This window comes from Lactuca virosa, chromosome 1, assembly GCF_052849685.1.
Source record: "Lactuca virosa cultivar CGN04683 chromosome 1, Lactuca_virosa_CGN04683_v6, whole genome shotgun sequence".
NCBI lineage: Eukaryota > Viridiplantae > Streptophyta > Magnoliopsida > Asterales > Asteraceae > Lactuca > Lactuca virosa.
Window position 1 is genome coordinate 198,746,795 of NC_136426.1, and position 26,589 is coordinate 198,773,383.

At 33.6% G+C, this 26,589-nt stretch overlaps 1 long non-coding RNA gene across 3 annotated transcripts; it reads right to left on the reverse strand.

The window, feature by feature from the left end:
• Positions 1-6,255: 6,255 nt before the first annotated feature.
• Positions 6,256-9,594, reverse strand: LOC145163710 (uncharacterized). Of its 3 annotated transcripts, XR_013739720.1 has the most exons (6): positions 9,133-9,594; positions 8,582-8,667; positions 7,863-7,949; positions 7,625-7,719; positions 7,400-7,528; positions 6,256-6,574 (listed from the first exon to the last, which is right to left on the reverse strand). It is a non-coding gene; the product is annotated as an uncharacterized LOC145163710 (long non-coding RNA). The 3 variants fall into 3 exon arrangements; XR_013739719.1 differs by having other exon boundaries at positions 8,582-9,594; XR_013739721.1 differs by having other exon boundaries at positions 7,855-7,949; positions 8,582-9,594.
• Between the last annotated feature and the right edge of the window lie 16,995 nt (positions 9,595-26,589).

The following is a 26,589-nucleotide window of genomic DNA, read 5'->3' on the forward strand; positions in this document are numbered from 1 at the left end:
TGCAGATTGACAATCAATTCTTAATAAAAAAAATTTCATAAATAAATCATCTTCAAATTTAGTAATACATAAAACAATACTTAAAATCTCATTTTTAACAGTTGAATAATTCTTTTGAGTATTATTCCAAGAACCTGAATAAAAACAAACCAATTGTTCTTCAAAAGAATTTGATAATTTTTGTTTTAAAATACCTCCAAATCCAATATCACTAGCATCAGTTTCGACTATGATATTAGCATAAGGATGTGGTAAATTTAAACAAGGTAAAGAAGGAATTTTTTGTTTTATAAGTTTAACAATATTAGTATGTTCTTGAGTCCAAGGTTCTGGATTGTTTTTTAATCTATTATAAAGAGGTTTGCAAAGAGTTCCTAAATCTTTGAAAAAAATCATGAATATAATTTAGACATCCTAGAAATCGTTTTTTATCTATAATTTCGTCAGGAAATTTATTAGAAAATTCTAAACTTCTTATAATAGGTTTAATAGTATTATTAACAATGTTATGTCCTAAAAATCTAATTTCATTTTGAAATAAATGCATTTTCTTTGCTGAAACAGCTAAGCCATTTTTATAAATTAAATCATAAAACTGATTTAAATGTTTGAAATGTTGATCAATAGATTTTGAAAAAATAAGAACATCATCAATATAAACAATTGAAAAACTGTTTATAGGAATGATAATATCATTCATAACGTTTTGAAATTCAGAAGGAGCATTTTTTAAACCAAAGGGCATAACGTTCCACTCATAATGTCCAAAAGGAACATTAAAACCTGTTTTGTATTTATCTTCTTCATGAATTTGAATTTGCCAAAAATCAGATTTCATATCGAATTTTGAAAATATTTTTGAATCATAAAGTTTTTTCAATAAATCTCTTTTATTAGGAATAGGATATCTAATCCAATCTAAAACTTTATTTAAAGGTTTATAATTGATAACTAATCTTGGTGATCCTCTTTCTAATTCAGCAGCATTCATAACATAGAAAGCTGAACAAGACCAAAGAGATTTAGAAGGTCTAATTAATATTTTGTCCAATAAATCTTGAATTTCTTTTTTACAATGAGCTTCTAATTCATTATTCATATGAATAGCTCTTGATTTTGAAGGAATATCTTTTTCATTGAAAGTTTTAATATAAGGTAATTTGACAATATGTTGTTTTCTGTTCCAAAAAGCGTTTGGAATATTTGAGCAAACATTATTTTCAAACTTTTGTTTTAAAGCTATAATTTTGTCTTGAATATACTTATCTTGTAATTGATTATGTATACGAAAATCATTAATTTCATTGATAAGGTAATTTGCTTGTTTTGTTTTATAATTAAGAATATTAATAGTTGAATAAGACGGAGGTTCACAAAATTTAAACATAATTTCTTTTCCAAAAACTTTAGTAATAATTCCATCATCTTGAACCATAAAAGGATATAATTTAGTAATAAAAGGTGTTCCTAAAATTAAAGGAGAAGTAAGATTTTTTACTAAAATTAAATGAGTTTTATAACAATAATCTTGATTGTTACAAATATGAACATCGGAAATTTTATAATTTATTTTTAAACTGGTTCCTTCAGCTCCAGTAAGCCTAGAAGAAGTTTTTTCATAAAATTGAGTGGGAAATAAACCTTCTTGTATACAGTTCATATCAGCACCACTATCAATTAGAGCAGTAATATCCATTTTAAAATTATTTTTTACTAAAGTTATTTGGGTATTCCATTTTTGAGAAATTTGATCATTTATAATTGTTTCGATAACCTTTTCATCTTTATTATCATTATTTTGTGAATTAATAATATTTTTTCCCTTTTCAAGAGTTATAATTTTGCCTTTAATTTCTTTTATGTCTTGTTTAACTAATTTTAATTCTTCTTGAAGTTCTTGTATGGAAATGGGTTTTGTTTCAGAAAATCTTTCATATATGTCTTTTAAATTAAAAATTTTTGTATTATTTGAAACAGAACTTTCATTCTTATTAAGCATTTGTTTTATCAACAGTTCTTGGATATTTTTATATTTAATGGAATCCAAATTTTTTAAAAGATCTTTGTCATTGTTTGTAAGGACATTAATTGAATAATTACAATTACATTTTCCAACACATTTGCATGTATCAGAATCTTCCGAACTTGAAGTATTTTGTTCTAAGATGTTTAAATCATTTTCTTGAAAATCGGAAAAACTAGAATCAGAATCGGAATCAGAATTTAACATAATTTTTCTAATTTGTTCTTTTAATTCTTCCGAAATATTTAATTCATTAATTTTTGTTTTTGCATAACAATTATTAGCATTATGACCATTACGACCACATTTATGGCAAATAATAATATCTTTTGATTTTCGTTTAGAATTTTTATTAGATCGTTTATAAGGGTTTTTTGATGTTAAAAATTTATTTTTCTTATAATTCTTATATTTTTCTGATTTATTATATTTCTTTTTCTTGAAATATTTTGAAGATTTTTTATTATATTTTTTGGTTTTTGAAGTAGACGGACCTGTTAATGGTTGATAACCATATTGTTGACAAAAATTTCCTAATTCATTCTTACTATTAATTCTATCTTTTTTAAGTTTTTCTTTAAGTCTAAGGTCAGCACAAATAGCTAATCCTTCTTTATTAATATAATTAATTAAGTCTCCATAAGTTAGGTTTTGATAAGGAATTGTATTATTAAAATTTTCTCTTAATTTTTGTCTAATTCTTTCGGCAAAAAGTTTTGGAAGTCCAGCAATAAAACGTTCTTTCCAATAAGATTCTTTACAATCAGGTCTTGAAAAAACTTTAACGAGATAATTATCTTTGTACCATCTGAAATCAGTTAATTTTCTACAATATAAGTTCATTAGAATTTCAGAAGTTCTTTCTTGAAAAGTAGTAGGATCTCCTACAAAGTTTTTGATTATAGCAAAAATTAAAGTATTAACCATATCATCCTCTTGAGTTTGAATCGGTAAATTATTTTCTTGTTTTATAACGGTTTTCTTGGCAGTCATAATAAAATTCTTTTCTTCTGGTGTAATATAGAAATCCCACCAACCTTTAAGAGTACCAGTAAACCCAGAAATAATAATATTAACAATTTGAAGTTGAGTATTATTGTGAGACTTGTAAGCATTAGCTGCCATGGTCATTTCTTGAACAATATTAAGAATTTGATGTTCAGAGTTACCATCGATATTCCATTCGTAAACAGAAGTACCATCGTAAGCTGAACGATCATATTGAAAAGCTCTTTCTTCAATTTGAACATCAGGAAGAGAAGGTCTATTCCAATAATTTTTAATAGTTGCTTTTGGATTATTACCAAAAGAATTAATCTTATTTAATCTTGAAAAATCATTTGTAAGCTGATTTATATCATTATTGTCATTTATGAATTGTTGAGTAAGATTGTCTAAATTTAATTCACTTTCATTATTACTTTCATCAGATTCGTCAAAGGAGTCATTATTTGTTCTTAACATATTTATAGATACATTTTTTGAAATACGAAAATTAGTAAGTCTTTTTTCTAATTCATCAATTAAATCTTTATTTCCAAGATTAAAATTTCCATTTATTTGATGAGGAATAAAGCTGACATTACTAGAACTTGCTATATTATTATAAAAAATTTTTGTTTTAATTTTATTTTCTTTTGATAACTGTAAATTTATAGTATTTTCTTCAATCCTATTTAGTTGATCTGAAATAGTTAAAAGAGTTTCATTTGAATAATTATTTTGATAAATAATGTTTTGAAAACATTTTTCATTTGTTATCTGACTCGGAACTTTAACTAAAGGAGTTGCAATAAAATTATTATCAATAATGATTTCCTTTTTTGGCGGATATTCGGAAATAATTTCTTGATTAGTAATAACATTCTTGTATGTTTTTGAAGAAACAGGAAAAACAGTTTGCATTTTAAAAGGATAATCTATATTATGTTTAGGAACATAAATCAATTCGAACCATTGAAAAAACGGAGAGTGAATTTGATTTGATAAAACATAATCTTCCCAAAGTCCAAAATGTAAAAATCTTATATAATATGAAAAGTTTTCTTCATGCCAAATTCTTTTTGTATTATTATAATGTTTATAATATTCTTCTTCTTTTAAATAATCAAAATTAACATATGAAGGTATTTTAGAAATATCTATATTAATATTCATTTTAACAAGTTGATTGATTTAATCTAAAACATATATTTTTAATAATACTAAGTTGAGCACTAATAATAATATTTTTATTTTTAATCATTTTTGATAAACAATATATTATTTCCTTTTGAATATTATAATTATATGTGTCTTTTTCAGTATTAATTAATTTAATTTCTTCATTTTCTTTAAGTTGTTTAATTCTATTTATTTCTTTAGAAACGCTTGCAATAATTTGCTATCTGGTCTTTAATAAATTATTCCAAAAAGTATTATTATTACAACAACTAATCTGTCTTTTAGAACTCATTAACACGTATATTTAGATAAATTTGCTAAATAATTATCAAGATGTATATTAAAGATTTTTAATACTGCTTTTATGTTATTAATTTCTTGTTCTAATTCTAATAGTTCTTTATCATTATTTATATTTTTTAATTCTAATATCTTTTCTTGTAAGAGTTTTTTAAATATTTTTATTGAATTTCTTAATCTCTTAATAGCAGTAACTCTATTTCTATTTAAAGAATTACAATTTATTTGAACTTTATTAGTCATAATTGTTGTCTATAATTTTGAAGTTCATTAATAAAATCAGATTTAGTAGGACTTGGTAAACTTGTATCACTAGTTTGATCTTCTTGATAAAGAGGTTTAGGAATAGAACTAGAATAGTCAACAGTTTTTAAATTTAAAGACTTTGATTTTGAAAACGAAGATTTAGAAGTACCAATTTCAGGAATAGAACTAGTAGAAAATCTAGATGATGAAAAATTTATAGAAGAAAAATTTATATCAACTGAGCCATCATTATGCTCAATTATATTTGAAATTTGTTTTGAAGAATCTAAAGATTTTGGTTCAATAACATTTTGTAAATTCCAATTACATGATTGAGTAATTTCTGACCATTTAAGTCGTTTAGGCATATGAACTTTTGTATGATTAGTATTTGCTTCGTAAATAATTGTTTCATTTCTTGGATTTGACAAACGGGTTTTTGGTTCTAAGGTAGTTGTCATGGTTTTATAACAAACACGATAAATGATTGCTAAAGGTTTAGAGTTATTTTTAAATTCTAAATTCTTTGTTTCAACAGTTAAAACCAAAGTGTCTAAAATATTTTTGTCAAATAATCCTACGGAAAAATTTGGATAACAATTAAAATAAATTGGTCCATTTGCGATATTTGTTTCTGCCATAGCTAAAATAGAATTTTGAAAATCTGTATGTCTTTTATCTCTTAATATTAAGAGAACAGGAGCATCAACACCAATTCTAAAAAGAGGTTTGATAGCAATTTGAACAAGACCTAAATGAAGAAATTTATATTTGTCTATGTTCGAAAATAGATCTTGATGATAACAAATTTATATTTTGTTGGTTTTGACCAATGGATAGGGTTTGTTCAGTCATTTTAATTGAGTAACTTTGAAAATAATCAAAAGTCCCTATTCTATAAATTGTATTTATATTTGTTTTAGGTATAGTCCAATCATTTAAATTTTGTTCTATATTATCAATAGTTTCTTCAATAGAGTTTATATGATTATCATCATAATCTTGTTCTTTATTCATAATATTTTTACCAGTATCATATTTTTTAGATAATATGCGTGAAAATCTACTCATATTTAATTAATTTTAGTTTAAAGATTTTATAAGAAAACTTACTTGTTTTATTTTGGATGAACAGAGAGGGCATCGGCCCAACGATGATTGTGGTCCGGCTCCGTGACTTACCATACTTGCACGTCTTACGCTAATCCAACCAATCACTGGTCGGGTCTCTGTATCATTCTTAACAAAACTCATAATTTTCTTAAAAATTCTTCAAACAAAAATTAACCAAATAACAAACAGAGTTATCATACATAATAATCTCTTCTGAAAATCTAGCTCTGATACCATTATGATTATAAGTAGTCTTTTGGTAATATATATACTTTATTTTAATACGTGGATAAGCTATTATAAATTATAATTCACTACAAGAAAATTTCGATTTAGCTACGAAAAAATTCCGTAGCTAAAAGTTAAAATTCCGTAGCTAAACCTAAATAACTACACAAGTTGCTACGGAATTTACCAATGAGATTCCGTAGGTATATTTCTTGTAGCAAACTGTTTAGCTACAGAATTATAGTTCCATAGCAGTTTTGTTACGACGTTTATTCCGTAGCAATTTAACTACAACACACTTCCATAACAATTCCGTAACAATGGCATGCGTAGCAAAATCCGTAGCCATTTGTTCCGTAACAAATTTCATAGCCATTTATTTTGTAGCAAATTCCGTAACCATTTGTTCCGTAGCAAATTCCGTAGCCATTTGTTTCGTAATAAATTCCGTAGCCATTTGTTCCGTAGCAAATTCTGTAACCATTTGTTCCGTAGCAAATTCTGTAGTCATTTGTTCCATAGCAAAAATAGGTTCCAAAACAAATTCATAACGATAAAAATATTCAACAAAATCCAATTAATATTCGTTGAAATATATAAAAATGCAATAAATTTAATTTTAATAATTACATAGATTTTTATAGATATATTACATAACTGAAAATCCTTTTACATGGTTCCCTAATCATCAAAACTAAATAACTTGATTACCATTCAAAACTCTTGTATGAAATCATAGCATCTTACTTTCACTTTAACCTATAATAGCAGCCTACTTTCCTTTTTAACCCATCATAGCATCTTACTTTCATTTTAAACATGTAAACTTACCAAAGTAGATTGCTATTATTTGTAATACTTTCCTTTTTAACCCATCATAGCATTTTACTTTCAATTTAAACATGTAAACTTACCAAAGTAGATTGCTATTATTTGTAATATATATTGATATTAACATAACTTTCCTTTATGACAATGATATCAATGCACACACAAACATCTACAGTCCAATGCACACATAGAAGTAGCTAAAAAAATAACATCAGTTCTTCTATTCCTATGTTTTTCTTAATCTGTTATGGAATTGTTGAGTTGTATCAGCTAAAAAAATGAAATTACAGTCTTTTATTAACCCATATCGACTATTTTCGATAACAACTCGTACTATCTATTTTAAAAAACAAAAGGATCCATTTTTGGCAACGATTTTTTTTAAAAAGTCATAATTTCATAACATGTTATCATTCCCTCCAAACAATTTCAAAATTTAAATTTCAAACATTTCATTAATCTTTAAAATCTAAAACCAAAATTATAAACTCTAACCTTATAAAGTCGTATCCTTTGATGCGTTGTTATCGGACCAAACAATTTTTGAAGTCTTCATTTCTGCTCTCCTCTCCTAGCGTCAGTTACAGGTACGCATTCTTTGACATAATGCACATCAAAACATACCTGAATCATAAATTAAAAAAAAACAAATTCAGATTATAAAAAAGGACATGTCTTTGCCTAATGTTTGATAATGAAGGGCAATTGTCTCAATATTACATCTATCTTTGAGTAGTCATGTAGAAGCTTTGTATTTATAACAACATTAGTAAGATCCATAAGTCTCATTATGGGAACGTTGCTCGAGTCAATGCCTACAGAAATAAGGGCAAAATGGTCAGTTATGATTTTGAGAACTGAGAATTGATTATGTTTTGCTTAATTTTAGGATTCATGTTTAAGATAATGAGATTGATTGAATTTGTTTTGAAAAAAGAACCTAAAAATACCAATTTACCCTTCAAGAGAATTACGTGAACATTCCCAAGATTATTAGATTTCAAAATATCAGGAAGCTTCAACAAAATCTCTGCTTTGTCAATATCTGCATTTCCCATTGCAAGACAAATATTGTTATTAAATGTTAATTCTTCTCATTGTATTTTGCGTTAACATATTGAAATTTTCTCATATAATATTAATTCTTCTCATTGTAATTTTTACATTTTTAAACTTGATTTACACAATTGAAAGTAAGTTGCTCATTACCTCTCATGGACAAAGTCACAAACATATTTCAACATACAAAATACAGAAAAGGAAGAATATAAATCAAATTTTTTTTGTCTCTTTTACATTTTAGGGCCTAAATTGAATAAACGTACAAGGCCCACAAACTGTCAGCACCAACTCCGTGAAGAATTAGCAAATGAAAGGGTAGTTATGTCTTTCCATAGAGTTAATTAGGTGCAGGAAGTTGGTTACAAAACCTATCAGTTGGATAGAAAGTTAGTTATAAAGGGCATCTTCAGTTGAAATCAGTTCTAACCATCAAAAGTGTAGAAAACATTTGTAGCCGTGTCATATATGTTGATAAAACGGGCTGTAGTACAAATTTTTGCATCAGAATGTCCTCAAAATACAATCAATTTATTCCCGAATCAACTAAAAAAATGTAGAATGATAACAAAAAAAAAAGAATAAGGGAGTCGAGTAAAAGGATCTATTAGGTCATACCTGTTGACAAAGCATAGCATCCTGGGTTGCAGTTCTATATTAGTAGATTTTCCCAAATAATGCTCACCACTTGAAGTTCCACCTATCTGAGAGGTATTGAATTTTTATAAAAAGATGAAAACCTTCTTTCAAGCATTTTATCAAACAGTTGGGTTGTCTAATACGAAAGTAGCAAAGAAACAACAAATCACAACAACCATGTATTACCTCCTTTAGGTACCAAACAATTTCAGCTGAGTTATTTTAATAACATCAAATTTAATATGAAAAAATAGACATTTTTTAGAACAAATTATAGATTTTGCTGCACTTTACAACCAAGTACCGGATTCATCATATATAATGTCATACAACCATATGAGAAGGAATGTCTAACCCCAAATCAAGTTATTCAAGCATAATCCTTATGTAAGATGTCGACGTTATTTGGCAATCACACTAAAATAATCCATTTCAATTCATAATAAACTTGAATCATACGGTAGCAAATCATGAAGGACGAAAAAGTAGAAAATGAGTTAAATGAAAACCGATCGAAGGAACTTTTGTACCCTTGAAATTGAAATTGATCTTCGGGGATGCTATCGATGAGATTCATTTGATAATATAGCAAAAAGGTCGGCTAAATGAAGGCTGGAAAAGTCACTGAGATTCATTTCTTAATAATCATTACATGGGTAATAAAAGCGACATATCCAATCAACATCAAAATTTAAGAACAATAGAACCTGATATTGGATATTGGATAGAGGTGATCGAATTCCGACGACAAAACCGATTTCGATCCCGATCGACGACGACGCTTCCTTGAAAGACTGATTCTTGTCGAGATAGAGAAAGAAGCAGGAAGCGGTGCGTATTGTGGAGTGACAGAGCAAAAGAGATGAATAAAAGGTGTTCTTTTGGAAATCGATGCAAGAAGCGGTGACAGAAAAATTGTGGATGAAAAGAGGAAAATGCATGTACTATAGTGTTAGAGTAAGGCGGTGGAAGCAACCCGTCTTCAAACCAGGTGGTATCTCAATACTGGCCATAAGAACATTGATTTTATTATATATATAATATAATAAGAATAAATAAATACTTTATAATAATATGTAAATAACTTTATCTATCATAATTAAATTATAATTAAAAATCATAACACAATTAAATTGATAAATTTATTTTTTTTGGTAAAATATTTTTTGTATTTTACTACGGAAGTATATTCCGTAACTAATTGACTACGAAATATTTCGTAACCACATAGCTATGGATTTAGATTATGTAGCTATTTTGTAAATTCAAAAACAGCTTAGATACACAAATAACAGTTAACATTTCCGTTACAAGTTCCATTGTAGATTAGCTATAGATTTTTATTTTGTAGCAAATTTTCGTCATAAAGTAGCTACAAATTTCTATTATGTAGCAAACTAGCTATGTATTTTTATTCCGTAATCGATTTTGTAGCCAACTAACTACGAAAATTGATTACGTAACAAGTTACGTAGCAAACTAGCTACAACCAACAACCATATAGTATATTTCATAGTAAAATAGCTACAAATTTTGATTTTGTAGCAACAATTCAAGATTTAGCTACGGAAATGCAACTCCGTAGCTATTTCCGTAGAAAAATAGCTACGGCCAGCCATTTTGTAGCATATTCCGTAGTATAATATCTACAGATTTAGATTTTGATTACGTAGTAACTTCGTTGCATTTCCGTAGCAAAATAGCTACGGCCAGCCATTTTGTAGCATATTCCGTAGTATAATATCTACAGATTTAGATTTTGATTACGTAGTAACTTCTTGTAGTTATTCCTATTTTAGCTACGGAATGTAACTCTGTAGCCATTTCCGTAGCAAAATAGCTACGAAAAGCCATTTTGTAGCACATTCCGTAATAGAATAGCTACGGATTTCAATTATGTAGCAAGTTATCGTAGCTATTTAGGATTTTTCTTGTAGTGATTCATTCATACGAATTCCATTTTTGGCGTTCTTTATATCCACGCGTAGTTATCGATGAAATCTACAACTTTCGTTTAGACTCCATTAGCTAATTTTAATTTTATTTTTCGTCAATATTCTGAAGAAGTTAAATGATTTTCTAAAATCATAACTCTCTCATATGGATTCCGTTTTTGGCATTCCTTTTATCAAAATTCTTATTTTAAAGAGTACTATGATTTTCTTATTGTTGGATTTAGCTAAAAGTCAACCATTATCTTCCTAGCTTTTTACGTCACACATTCCTTATGCATGACTGACTTTTATAACTTATAAAAATCATATCTAATTCATACGGAGTCGGATTTCAACGAAATTTATATTTTTGGGATCGGGACGACGTTTACTCTCTAAATAATATATATATATATATATATATATATATATATATATATATATATATATATATATATATATATATATATATATATATATATATATATATATATATATATATGTGTGTGTGTGTGTTTTGGCGAACTTATTATTACGATTTACGGGCGATTCGGCTGATTTTTCCTATTTTATTATATTATAATAATCATGAAACACATAATATTCACATAATTCTTATTTATTACATCAAATAGGTTACAATTGTTGACCCTACCTAGTACATCATATTATTAATGCTTAGCGAGAAACGTGGGTGTTATAATTCTCTCCCCCTTAGGATGATTTTGTCCCGGAATTATCAACAAAACAGGGCTTGTATAATGACTCCGCACGTTACCTTTCCATCCTAGGTTACAACCATAACTCTCATGTGTTTTCAAATGAGTATCTAACTCTTGGACTTCTTGACTGCTGGCGGTGCTCAATCTTGCATCCTCTCTTCATACTATGTTGGACATTTAATCATAACCTTCGAGTTACAAACTCGATCCTTATTAGAGACTCATTCTCCTTAAACAGACTTAACTTAAGATAAGTTCTTTACTTCGATTATCAAAACAAACCGATGGGTCATGTCCTAATAACATCTCATCATTTGATGAAATGCTCAAACTCAGGTCTTTTAGAGCCAAATTCCAGAATATATAGATCCTTATACCACATGATACTATCTCGGAGATGCAATGCATAAACTCAGGTCTTTTAGAGCCAAATTCCAGAATAAACTCAGGTCTTTTAGAGCCAACTTCGATTATGAACTTATTGGGTCCCTACACCACATGATACTATATAGATCCTTACTCCTAATCCCCTGGATCCCCACCTACTTCACCAAGGATTGTCTAGAATGCTCTTGCCTTTAGCTTTTGCGGAGCATTTCTATGTTGTTACTTCATTTTTCCTTAGGCAATCTTTTGACATATGCCCCATATCTCCACATCTATAGCATACCTTATCATTAAACGTACAATACTTGGAATAGTGACTGATCCTCCCACACTTATAACAGGTCACTTCTCTGTTGCATCTCCCATAGTGCCTCTTCTTACACATCTCAAACCACTTGGCTCCACCACTACCCCCATACTTTTGGTCGTCTAGGTTGGACTTCGAGAATCATCCTTTATTATCATATATTGAGGATCCCTCAAGCTTCCTCTTTTCTCCTGCCTTATCTTTTTCCAGACCCTTTTCCTTAAGTTGGGTCTCCATATTATTGGCTTCTCTAACGGTTGTCTTCAAAGTAGTTTTCATTTTTACCGTTGCACCAAAGACCGATGGCAATCCGTTAGCAAACCTATATATCTTGGAGACTTCAATAGGCACCAAGTATGGGAATTGAATGCGGTGGCGTACTCATCAATACTCATCTTCCCCTTCTTTAGGTTATGAAACTCATTGTTTAGGTCTATCAGATCTACGTCCGAGTAGTACTACATTTTCAAATGCTCCAAGAATGCTTCCTAACACATCCACGTGGCTTCCCTTATGGAATTGTATCTGCCAACAACTTCCACCAACTTAAAGCCCAAGTCTTCAGTTGTCTGACTACAAAGATGGTTTTATGCTTATTGTTACAGTTGCAGCTTTCAAATACCATTTCCATCTCCGAGATCCAGTCCATAATCTCCACTAAATTTGGGCTTCCGTAAAGAGTTGGTGGCTTGGCACCCAATAAGTACTTATTTATATGTGTGAGTTCAAGAGATCTAATGCGCAGGGACAAGGTTTGAGAAATCAAACCTTAAGTTAATGCTTAAGATCAATGTCTGCCAACTAAGGATTGTTCCAGTCAAGTTTGGCAAGACCAGTCAAGTCTGAAGTAGTAGATTCAACAAAGTGTTCAATACATAAATGAAGAGTGAAATCAAAGTTAAGACAATAAATGAACAAGAAGAATGTTTGAGTCAATGATTTGAAAGAGAATAGAAAGTGAAGTAAACAAGAATAATGCTATTTTTGATAGAACAACCCGTCACGTAATTTTCCATTCAATGCTCCTATAAATAGGAGAACATATTACATCGTACTGACCACATACATACATAGGACCGGATAATAGAGTTACTCCTGACACTCTGATTATCTAAAACATCAAAAAAGACTAAGTTTTATGATATGTTACATCAAATAGAATAACAAAAGAAACTTGTACAGACGGATAAACATAATATTCATTTCGGACACAAACTCCATTCCAGAATGTCTTCACCTCCTTCGGAACATGTTCTTTATCTCTTCTTCTCCAGACTCAAGCTTCCCTTCTAACCACATACTGACTCCGAAACATTTTCTCTTTGGAACTGAAACTGACTTCGGAATTTTATTGCAGGATTCCTAGAGGTTCACTTTCAGGTTCTAACAATCTCCCCCTAAGTGAACTTAGCAACCAAGTCAGCTCAGTTTGCTTCTTCCTTGATAAAAACATAAGCTCTAAACAACCAATCTCTAACTTCAATACACCACTGCAAGTAGCTCACAAACTTAGCCTTGACATTTTCCGGTGCTTCTGACTTGGATGCACGATTAATGAATTTCTTAAGAGCTTTAGTTGGAACTAGGTGTTTGTCAAGGACTCGGAAGAAGTCCTTCTTTTTGTATTTCTTTGATTGTAGACAAACCCCAATACCGGCTCATCAATGGTCCCTTCAGCTAGCAGTTCAACTTCCGGAAGAACATAATCAATCTTGGCAAGGAAGTTTTCAATTCCAAACAGATGTGCCAATTCATAGTCACATCAGCAAAACTCAGCTACATAATCTTTGAGGAAGCTTAAAGTAGTATCGTAAGCTCCCATGCTGAGATTGTCATTTTGTGTGACAACCCAAACTATTGGACCAGACAAGGTCTAAATTGTAACCCTATTACAATGAGAACCTTGAAAAACATGAGAGAATAAGTGCATATATAAGGAAGTATACACCTTGAAAGTTGCACGGAAGATAATCTCTTAGAAAAGTAGTCAAGTTAAGCAAGACAAGGTGGGACAAATAATTTGAGAATTCAATCTACAATGCAATCAAACAAGGATCACATAGTTGAGACACAAGAACTTGCAATTATGTCACAATTTGGACACTTAAATTATAAGGACAATATATTTGGGTTTACTATTAGCTAAGGCCATAAACACTTTCATAAGACCATGAACTCAATCCTAGAAAGCACATTGGCCGTGAACACCTAAAGGAAAGGAATTTAGACCATAAACACTTCCCTAGGAAGCACCATGGCCGTGAACACCTCAAGGAATCAATCTTTAGACCATAAACTCTTATTCTTGGACATGTTGGTCGTGAACACACCCCACGAAGCCACTATGGCCGTAAACCACCTCAAAAACCAAGCTTTGGCCGTTAACACTACCCTAGGAAAGCTTTTGGCCGTGAACTCTAAAGGGAATCACTTTAAGGGCGTAAACACTTTAAGGATATGATGTATTTGACCGTGAGCACCTCCCTAGAAGGCATCTTGGCCATGAACCTTAGTTTATGCTCCATTTAGACCATAAAATGCTCTCAACTCAAATAAGTTTACGGTGGTTATTAGCTGTAAGTGGCTATTTCCAATACAATCTCAGTAATTCATGCATTATCCACCAGTAAACCAAGCACGCATCAAATCACTTTCCCTATTCCCATACAAGGAGCGTAAAACCCTCCTTCCCATTTCACAAATTCATTCTTACATTCTGAGAACCTCCACAAACTCTCTCAAGAGTTTACACCATGTTCCAAGAGTCATTCCTCACAATTCATTTCTAAATTCTTGTAAGTGATTTATGCCTTATTAAATGATTCATACATCTAGTTATTTTCAATCTTCCACTCACACATAAATTTATGTGTTCATAATCCTCTGATAGCAATTTCCTCAAGGAGTTCATCCAACTCTTCAAGTTTTCTAGAGTTCAAATTCTCACCTCATCTCTTCAACTACACATTCTCCTACCCAAGGTGAGCTTCATACCCCTCTTTTGATGTTTTTCATAGTTTTTGGGGAGGATGAAAGTCAAGGGTCTTGTGAAGTTTTAGTATATTTACTTGTTTATGCCTGTATGTCATAATTTATATGCTTAAAAGCTATGAACTCCATCTAATGGTTCAAGAACTTGAGATTTTTATCAAGTCTCAAGGTTTTGAATTATATATCACCAATTATATGTTAGGACACAAAAACAAGTATGTTTATGGATTATTGATCATAAATCCTTATGTCAAGAACCATAAGGATTTGTTTCAAAAATGTGCTTAAACAACTTGTTGAAAATAACATTTTGAAAGTGGGTAAAATATGGAAATAATAATATTTTGGGGACCATTTTCGACCACATATACATATAAGGACCATTTTGGAAAATGGAATAAAATTGAAGAATTATTGAACATCTCAATTTTTAAAGGACCACAATGGAATTTTTGTATAAACAAGGGCCTTTTTTTAGTATTTTCATAAATATAACTCTAAAATGAACATTTTAAAGAAAAGGGCCATTTTCAGCATTTCACCTAACTTTGAACCGTTTATGACACATTTTGACAAATATGGGTCTTATTTGATAATTTATAAAAAGAAGGGCCATTTTTGCCAATACCGATAATTTTGGGTCATTTTTGATAAATATGATTCCAAGTGGATTATCCTCAATAAACGAAACCATAGACCTAGTAAACCAGCACAATTATTGTTATTTGTTAAATAACGGATTTCATCGAGTTGCTCAAAAACCAGTTGGTATTCTAGTGAAGACGAATCTCAAAAGTACCTAAATATAAATATATTAGTGTACTTCTAAAGTCCTGTAAGGAGTTATAACCAGAGTCTCCTTGAGGGAGAGCGGGAATTTGTATATAGATCTATACGGGGTTGACACCCGAACCTTCGTTGTTCGCTACAGCTAGACCGGCCTGTCTATGGTGACAAATGTCTTTATCCAAACGAGGGCGCCTGAGAAACGCCAAGAAAGGTCTCCGTCATATTAGTATGGTTATAGCGGCTCACTAGCATATAATAATATGTTTAGAAATTTATGTAAGGAAAAACTTCATAAATAAATTTTGGTACATTGTGTTGACTGCCCTATGCATGGTAGTGACGGTCCGCATTTGTTGTGTTGACCGTTCTCTTTCATTGCGCGGAATGTCCACGATCGCCATGTTGATTTCATTCACCTAACAAGTATTAGAGTCGTAATACTACTATTTTACAAATAAGATGATATAGGATTTTCTGGGGAAAACGATTGTATACAATTTTGAAAGCTATAAACTAACACACACGTATGCACGGATACTCAATTGGAAACATAACCTATGATTATTTTATACAAGAAAATATAGGATTTTCTGGAGTAAAGGATTTTATACAATTTCGAAAACGATAAACTAAAACGCACGCTCAATTATACTTGATAAGGAAACAAAACTTTCAACTATCTTTCTTTTAGAAAACAGGAAATTTTCTGGAAACTATTTGTTATTACTACTCCAAGGAACTACTCTCAAATACAGCTCGCATTTATAAATTATATTACTTTTCAAAAATCACGAGAACAATTCTAAACAAGTGTAAATCTATTTTTATACAAAAATGCTTATGAACTCACCAACTTTTTAGTTGACGCTTTTCAAACGACTTGTATTCTTAGGGATCTAGTAAGTAGGTTAAAAGGACGCGGATTTCGGATTATTTTGCTGTAGTTTGGAATTTATTTACCAATGTCTCTTTTGTGTAATTTGAAGAACAAATACAACATGTAAACAATGTAAGTTTGTTATCTCAATGTATGATGTTTGGATTTGCTATGTTTCATTTTTATTCAATTGTTATGATACTGCACAATGAAGTCACCTGCCTCCGGACGTTTCCGCTGTCTGGTCCGGGGGTGTGATATTTTGATGACTTCAGAAATGTGCCGCAATGGTCAGGATATCGTTTGGATTGATTGCAGGAAAATCAGCGTCAGAGATGGTGCTTTGTGTTGGTTTGTTCCGGATGATGTAGAACCGGAATAGAACACAGTTGAGTTCATACTTAGTTAAAATCTTCCTTCCAAACCCTGAGATTTTTGTTATCCTCTTTCTAGATCACACTTCTTTTTGATGAAGTGCATTCTTGGAATAGAAGGTCTTCAGTCTTTCACACTCAGTCCGGACGATCAATTCCGGATCATCTTCAGGATGGACAGGGTCAAACTTGGTGTAGAACTTGGTGTAAGGAGAGAGAGGAAGATCAAGTTGTTCCGAATCATTGTTGGGGATATCATAGTAAATAAATGGTATTATATCCAGATCGTGTATAATCCCTTCACGGTAGAGAGGAGAGAGACCCAACATTGGATTAGGATTGTCTTTGAGCACTTGAATTCGGATGCTTTCCTTTAAAGCTTGATTGATCTCATCTTGGGACCAGCCTGATTTTGGCTTTGGTGGAGGTCCAGAGTACTGAGTTTGATAACTTTTTGAAATGGGATTCTTACCCTTGTCCTGTTGTTTATTGAGAACTGAAAGAACTTGTTGCATGTTTTCATCGATGATAAATTTCGGAGGAGAGGTTGGCAGAGGCTCTTCCAGAATATCATCAGGCTTCCGGAGAGGAGAACCTTCATCAATGGGAGCTATTCATGGAGCAAGAGTCGGAGGCAACATTGAGGTATTGGCTCGGAAGGCGTCAATCGTAAGTTTGATTTTGACCTTAGCCATTTCTATACTTTTGTGAAGGACTTTAGCCACAGTGGATGGACATGATACTGCTGGCCATATTCTTTGTTCTTCCTCCATAAGCACCTTAGCAGGAAACTTCCTTGGAGCTTGCAAACATAACACACCATTCTTTACAAACACATCATCATCTTCACTTTCATCATCATCATCATTATTGTTATCATCATCACCAGGAGAACCTGAAAGAATTTGTAGTGATTCATCAGATTCATCTCGAAGTCTAAACTTTGAGACGGGTTTCCATGGGTGAGATCTTGAACTTGGTCCTTCTCCCCCCTCTTGCAGCGGATGGCCCGATAGTCGATGCAAGCATAGCAGACTCCTTAAGGTCCGATAACTTATCAAACACCATTTGGAAACTGGTTTTGAGTTGGAGAGTGAGTGCATCGTAGGCTTCAGCAGTGGGAGCATGAGCTTTGAGATGATCAAACGGGTGGGAGAGAATGTAGAGCATTTCATCGAACTTATGGTTTAGAACATCCACGATGTTCCAACTTACTCTAAGAAGCTTGATTAGAACCTATTGCATGATAAGATTCATCTCATCTCTCTTCTGGATCTCTTTTTCTAATCATTGGATCTGCTTCTCATGAAGAATATGGGTTTGCTTGACTAGTTCGTTGGAAGCACTGAGCATATCATCATGGACACTCAACATCTTGGTGATGGTGTTAAGGTAGTGATCAACGGAGAGGCATCATATTTTTGTTCAAACTCTTTGATAGTATGCTTAAGGCGGAGAGGAATGAGCTGATCCAATTGGGCTTCTCTTTCAGCAACGGTGGGTCCAGACTTGTTGGTTTCGGACAAGGATTGGATGATAGCGTCAAGCTTGGAATCCAATCCGGAAACCTTTTCATAGATTTTTGTGTTGAGTCCGTCCACTGTGGTTTCGATTGTGTCAACCTTCTTCATAGTTTCAAACACATTTTCCTGGATTTCAAGAAGGGCAAACGGATTGATGTAGTTTCCTGCTGAAGATCCGGTGTCCGAAGTGGAATCTTGAGGCTTGTATTTGTTGGATTCTGGATTGACTGGTGGTTTGGATGGGCCAGGCTTGATGGTAGCTACATCATCTAGAAGTTTAGGAGTTGATTCTGTTTCTTCATCAGGAGTAGAGGAGGAGGATCTGAAATCGAAAGCTGATTTGGATGAGGATGACATGGACTGAAATCGAACGGAAGACCGGATAGGGGTATCACCATCAACATTGAACATGATATCTTCAGAAAGTTCTTCATCCAGATCTGAATGCATAACGTTGGGTTATGGAGTCTTTGGAGTTTCACCTGAACAAACTCCATATCGGTTACATCATCAGCAGGAGCAACAAATGGTAAGTTGCTTTGAACAACCCTATTCCTTACCAAAATGAGAGTAGCTTCAACTTGGGACCTGGTGAGTTTCGGATGCCTCAAATGAGCCCTATCAACATAATCTTATCACAAAGGATCATTAGCACCTGGTCATCCTGTACCCTTTCCGGGTATCAGACCAGTTGAGGCACCTGAGGTTGGAGGGACTGCTCCAAACTTAGAGTGCTTGGGGTCCGGAACAGAGGTTTCAAACTGTGCTTGTGTGGAAGAAATTGGGATATCAAATTTGACACGTGGGTTTCTTCCAGGGGCAAGGAACTTTGTTCAACACCGGCATCACTTTTTAGGGAATGTGAGGGTGGATTATGTGCAGACTCCCCGTATGTGTGTGCATGTGTTTTTGAAACTTCGAGGGGTACCTCGGAAGAGTGGGTAGGTGGGGTATGCGGACGGCCATAGTCAGCCGAAATGCCTTTGGCTCCTTCCTGTTTGGAGGAAGAGAGACAAATTTAGTTCTCTTTCTGGCTTTAGGCTTAGAGGGAGATGTTTTTCTCTTAGCAGATTTCTTGGTCTTCTTTCCTCCTGAGGAAACAGGGTTGTCCACTTCCAGAGTGGGCTCAATGGGGACCGGGGTAGATTGTGTTGATTTATACGCAACCGAAGTGTCCAGGTGATGTTTCAAATGAATGGATCTGGAAGGTATGATGGCCAACATATGTTCCGGTAAACGTCTAACTGGTCCAAAAGAAGATTGGTCTGGAATACGATAATGGTTAACAGTTTTGAAAGAAACGTATACCTCTTTCAGAATTGTAGCCACTGGAATTGGTTAGGACATATCACGGTAGAGCTGTTTAATTATCAGGGCCCAAAATCTAGGGCTTCAAATTTCATTTTCCTTCCATTTGATGGAAAATTTCCGAAAGTCTTGGCATAGAACTTCAGGAAGATCAACTGCGTTGCTTTTTCCGGAGAAGATGTTGTAGACGACGTACAACCAGTCCTTGCTAAGAGTTTCCATACTACCATGTTTTCTGGATAGTCCTCTAATGATGAAGTGCATCTGGACACTCCAAAGACTGGAAACTGCTATTTTCTTGAACTCCTTTTCCTTATACTCCTGATCGTAACCAATGTAGTTGAGAAATTGTTGAAATTCTTCTATAGTTGGTTCTTGAACTTTGAATCCTGAAGGGTTTCCCTTAACTCCGATCACCTTTAGGAAGGTAGACTTATGGATTGAAACGATGCGATCACCAGTAATCTTGGTCTCAAGAACATCATTTTCAATCTTGATCCTCTCAAACGCTGCGTGAAGAAGGTTAAGTGAGAGTGGTGGTTCTGGAACTTTAGTGAGTGGGATGGAGTTGGGATGATGAGTAATGAACTCAATCACCACTCAAATAGGTTCATCGAAATCCATGGGGTTGAGGGAAAAAAGTTGTGTCGTGTCCCTGAGAAAGTGTTTAGGCGACTGAGAAGATGACGATCCTTTCGACGACTTGTTCTTGGCGATGGTTTTGGTTATCTTGGAAGTGGATTGAGAGGACGCAATTCTTGCAGAAGTATGAGAGCTTGAAGAACAAAAGAACACAATTTAGAGGAAGAAGGCTATAGAGATTTAGGGCTTTTTGTGCGTGTAAAGAGGGAAAAGAAAGTTCAAAGGGGTTTTTATAGGTGATGGAAATAGGTCGGGTTGAAAGAGGGAATGATGAAATACGAGTTTGGAAATGGGTTGAATTAAATGTTTTTCCGTTTTCGGGTTGAGTTGACTTGTGGCAATGAAAGGTTTCATAGGATTTGAGTGCAAAATAGAAACCGTCATATGGCGATGGTATGTTTGCTTTATTGAATCATGCAATCGTGGAACAAATTTCTAGGATGAAAGGATAAGCATCTTTGAAAAGTAACCATTGAGAAAACGTTTCACCTAAAAACCTTTTGGACTTCATCAGGTCATTTGATTTTGAAACCTTAGGGTTCCGGAAATTTTGAAAAACTGTTTCTTAATATGAGAAGTCCGGGATGAAGTTTTGTGATGTATTCCGAAATGAAGCATATGAGCTTTAAAAAATGATCCGAAGTAATTTTTGACAATTCTGGAGACATGAGTTTCGAAAAAAATTCCAGAATAGAATTTTGAAAAGTTCCGGAGCAAAATTTTAAAGATTCCGGAGCCGAATTTTGAAGATTCCGGAGTAACATAGAAAAGAGTTCAATACCGTTTCGGACTTGTATTCAGGGATGAGGCTATGAAGTATGTTCCGAAATGAGATTGTTACTAATGTGACTATATTGGTTTTGGACATCACACGACCAAGTTAGCTGTACAACTTAACACTGAGATAGAAGGTTAGACAAAGAGACACATAAAATGATCCTGATTATTTGAAGAGATAATTGTTCCGAGATGTGTGAAAATTTTGCTTCGGAACTATTTTACTTTCTGATGTTGCCATTAGAAAGTGCACACCTCTTGAAAGAATTGAGGATCAGGCATCATCATACCCATTTTGTTCAGAAAACCATTAAACTTGGTTTCGTCTAATGCCTTAGTAAATAAATTAGCAATTTCATCGTCAGATGGAACAAAAATGAGTTCAATGTTACCTTTAAAACATGATCTTTAATGAAATGATATTTTATATCAATGTGTTTTGTCATGGAGTGCTGAATCGGGTTATGTGAAATGGCAATTGCACTTTGAGAATCGCAATAGATCGGAATTCGTTGAAAGCGATAACCATAGTCTAAAAGCTGATATTTCATCCAGAGAACTTGAGAGGTACAGCTGGCAGCAACAATGTATTCCACTTCGGATGTAGAAAGAGCAATGTAGTTCTTCTTCTTGGATGACCAGTTGACCAATCAACCTCGTAAAATTGACAACGACCGGATGTGCTCTTCCTATCCAATTAAAGACTGCCATAGTTTGAGTCTGAGTAGGCTTGAAGAAGAAAACTCTCGTTTGCTGACCAGATTCTGAGACACTTTATTCCTTTGAGATATTGAAATATTTGTTTCATAGCCAAAAGATGAGACATTTTTGGATTGACTTGAAATCTGACACAAAGATAAGTAGCAAACATGATGTCCGGACGACTTTCCGTGAGATAGAGTAAGGATCCAATCATTCCTCTTTATTTATTTTCATCAACTTTGACACAGAAGGGTCCGGAAACATTTTGCGTCCGAAACGCAAGGGTACCTTGACTGAGGCACAGGTGTCCATTGAGTACTTTTTGAGAAGTTCCAAAATGTATTTCTCTTGGTTAATAAAGGTTCCTCGGTTGGTTTGTTTAACTTGAAGACCAAGGAAGAAGCTTAATTCACGATTCATACTCATTTGAAATCGATTGATCATTAGTTTGGCAAAGTCGGCAACCATTGATGAATCTGTAGACCCAAAAACGTTATCATCAACGTATATTTGAACAAGCATGAGATGTTTTCCATTTGATCTTTGGAACATGGTAGGATCAAGAATACCTCGTTGAAAACCGGAACGCTTGAGAAAGTCAGTGAGCGTGTCGTACCTGGCGCGAGGAGCTTGTTTTAGGTCATATACAGCTTTTCGAAGCTTGTAACAATGATTCGGAAATGAAAGATTGACAAAATCGGGAGGCTGTTGAAGATATACTTCAGTATCCAGTTCACCATTTAGAAAAGCACTTTTAACGTCCATTTGGTAAACCTTGAAGCCTTCCTGAGCAGCATAAGCAACGAAGATTCTAATAGCTTCAAGATGTGCAACAGGAGCAAAGGTCTCGTCGTAGTTAAGCCCTTCGATCTGTGTGATTCATTTGGCAACCAGTCTTGCTTTGTTTCGAATGATAACTCTAGCGTTGTCTAGCTTGTTTCGGAATACCCATCTCGTACCAATGATAACGTCTATTTTATGCATATATTTATGACGTTTTCTTATTGTTTTATACTATGTTATCATGCTAATTAGAACTAAAAGATACTTAATATTCTTTGAAAGGTTAAATTACAGTTAAAAAGGGAGCTGGAATGCAAAAGGATGAGAAAGAGCTAAAAGACGCAAAAAGGATGTTGCTGGATAGCTTGACCCCTCGTCAGTGTTTTGGCCATATCTCATGGCTCCTAACTCCGATTGACGTGATTCAAAATGTTCTGAACACTACATATAATTTCGGACGACTTTTATGTTTTGAGAAAAATGGTGATTCCCAAGGAACTCGTCGAGTTCAACATAAACGCGTTGAGTTGATAAGAAGCTTCGTGATTCTTAACGCTGACTTGGGGAATACAAGATTTTAATGAAGAACTCGCCAAGTTGGTGTCCAAACTCGTCGAGTTCACGCTGAAAATTATAAATTGAGCCAAAAATTATCCGTAATGAGATATCTTCAACCATAGATTGATTCCTGCGATTATAAACCCCCAAGAAGTCGTTTTGAGGGTGTAGATGGCGGCCGGAAGGCCGTTAAGCTGATATGGAGCGAAGATCTAAAGGATTGGAGAGCTGATTCATGTTGGTAATCATGTAGTTTGTTAGCGTGAACATGTTTAGCATTCCATTATGATTCTATATGCAATTACTTTCTGATTTGGGTGTTAAAACCCTTTGCTATGTGTTTATGATTAGATGAAACCTTTATTTATGGATTAATTGCTATTTGGTTTGCTTTATTCGTGTTTAATTTATCTTGTTAAGCTTGTTAAAAGATCCTCATGTGTTAATGACAATTATGTTTTGTTAATAACCAAGTATATTGAGTTGTATAAACATCTTCTTGATTGCTTGAATCTTATAGTTTTGTGAAAACAAGATTGTATGCCTAGTATTAGTGAACATGAACCTAGGGTTAAGTAGAAAATAAGTAAGTTAATGTGTGAGCATATGTGATGAACAACCACATATGAGTTGATTGAATTGACAAATTTAGTTAACTAATATTACAAGTCTTGCTTGATACGAACTGAACACTATGAAACCTGTTAGTTTAATCAACTGATCACTACTTGAATTGACTTGTTTGCTAAAGGATTAGTAATAGTGAACATGAACCTAATAATTTTAGAAATCGGTGAACATGAATAAATAAATCTCTGTGTGCAATTATCCATGATTTTCAAGATGTAAAATGTCTAAACAAAAGTACCTAAAGAGATTTGTTTTACAACCAGTTTATCGAGATTTGCTAATTAGTCATTTGCTGAGATTTAATAAAACCTTTCTTATTAATTTTTTGTGTTTTTATATAACCTTTAATCAAACATCCTAATATTAATTCACTACCGTTTCCTGTGACAACCTGAAATTTCTATTATGTACAACATTTCAATTCAATAGAAGTCGGAACAGTTTCTGCTAACTTTCAAGCTTTTTGGAATAAGTTTGAGTCCTTTTAAGTTAGTACTTTGGGAGATTCCAGGAGAGAGGATGCCCTAGGGTTTATTGTACAACAATAGAGTTCCAAAAACTTCAAGAGTTTGGAGTTTACGACCCAAATGGTATTTGGACCGTAAGCCCTAGTGACTATATATATGTCACTTAGCCATTTTCCACACTTTTTCACCATTTCAAAGTTAGAACTCAAATCCTCTCAAGTAGCATCCGACTTTTCCTCCTAAAAAGTTATACTGGTGGCCTAACATGAAAGCAGAAATTGCTACCTTCGTGAGTAAATGCCTTACTTGTGCCAAGGTCAAGGTCGAATATCAGAAACCCTCCGGTCTACTACAACAGCCTGAGATACCGGAATGGAAGTGGGAGCGGATCACTATGGATTTCATAACCAAGTTGCCCAAGACAACGGGTGGACTTGATACCATATGGGTCATCGTCGACAGATTGACCAAGTCTGCACACTTCCTGCCTATCAAGGAAACAGACAAGATGGAGAAACTTACAAGAACTTACATTAGAGAGATTGTACGACTGCACGGTGTTCCCTTATCCATTATCTCGGACAGAGATAGTAGATTCACTTCGAGGTTCTGGCAGTCGTTACAAAGTTCCCTAGGAACTAGGCTGGACATGAGTACAGCCTACCATCCACAGACCGATGGGCAAAGTGAGAGGACTATCCAAACCTTGGAAGATATGTTGCGAGCCTGTGTGATCGACTTTGGGAAAGCATGGGATACTCATTTACCCCTTGTAGAATTTTCCTACAACAATACTTACCACACGAGCATAAAGGCTGCTCCATTCGAGGCCCTCTATGGCCGAAAGTGCAGATCCCCTCTGTGCTGGGCTGAAGTGGGTGATACCCAGTTAGCTAAAGGACAAATTCCTGATAACACTCTCATAGGTCCGGAGATCATACGGGAAACGACAGAGAAGATCGTTTAGATTCGTGAACGATTGAAAGCCTCTAGAGACCGACAGAAAAGCTATGCTGATAAACGAAGGAAACCATTGGAAGGGCTTGGTACACTTCGGAAAGCGTGGAAAGCTAAATCCAAGGTACATAGGTCCTTTCAAGATTCTCGCAAGAATCGGCCCAATAGCTTACAAACTTAACTTACCAATCGAACTCAGTATCGTACATTCTACCTTCCACGTCTCGAACTTGAAAAAGTGTCTGACCGACGGGACTCTTGTAATCCCACTCGACGAGATCGAGATCAACGAGAGCCTCAACTTCGTGGAAGAACCTATAGAGATCATGGACCGAGAGGTCAAGCAAACGAAGCAACGCCGTATCCCGATAGTGAAGGTTCGCTGGAACGCCAAGTGAGGACCTCAATTCACTTGGGAGCGAGAGGATCTGATGAAACTGAAATATCCTCTTCTTTTTTACTTAGTTATTTGTAACTACTTATTTGATTAAACTCTAATTTCGGGACGAAATTCCCTCTAACAGGGGATGATGTGACAACCCGAAATTTCTATTCTGTACAACATTTCAATTCAATAGAAGTCGGAACAGTTTCTGCTAACTTTCAAGATTTTTGGAATAAGTTTAAGTCCTTTTAAGTTAGTACTTCGGGAGATTCCAGGAGAGAGGATGCCCTAGGGTTTATTGTACAACAATAGAGTTCCAAAAACTTCAAGAGTTTGGAGTTTATGGCCCAAATGGTATTTGGACCATAAACCCTAGTGACTATATATATGTCACTTAGCCATTTTCCACACTTTTTCACCATTTCAAAGTTAGAACTCAAATCCTCTCAAGTAGCATCCGACTTTTCCTCCTAGATCTTCAACTTATAAGTGTTTTTAGCCTTATTAAGTTGATATATTACTTAATCTAGTGATCTAACACACTTTCATCCGTGAAATCATTCCAAAAGGTTACATCTTCAAGTTTCACCAAGAACACCAAGAACACACACTAGTGTTCTTGGACTTTTAGCACCTTTTCAAGCCTCTATCTTGTAAGTATTTCTATCCTAGAGTATCATAAGGCTTGTTAAACTTCCATATATCAAGAAAATACCCAAGAAACCAAGGATCAAAGGTGTTGACAGTTCAAGATGTTCTTGAACCGTAAACCCTAAAAAGGGTGCCAAAATGTGCCCTTTACTCTCCTAAGCCTTGGAAACTAGCATGGATCCCTTCATTGATATGTTAAGGACTTGAAAACATCAAAATACCA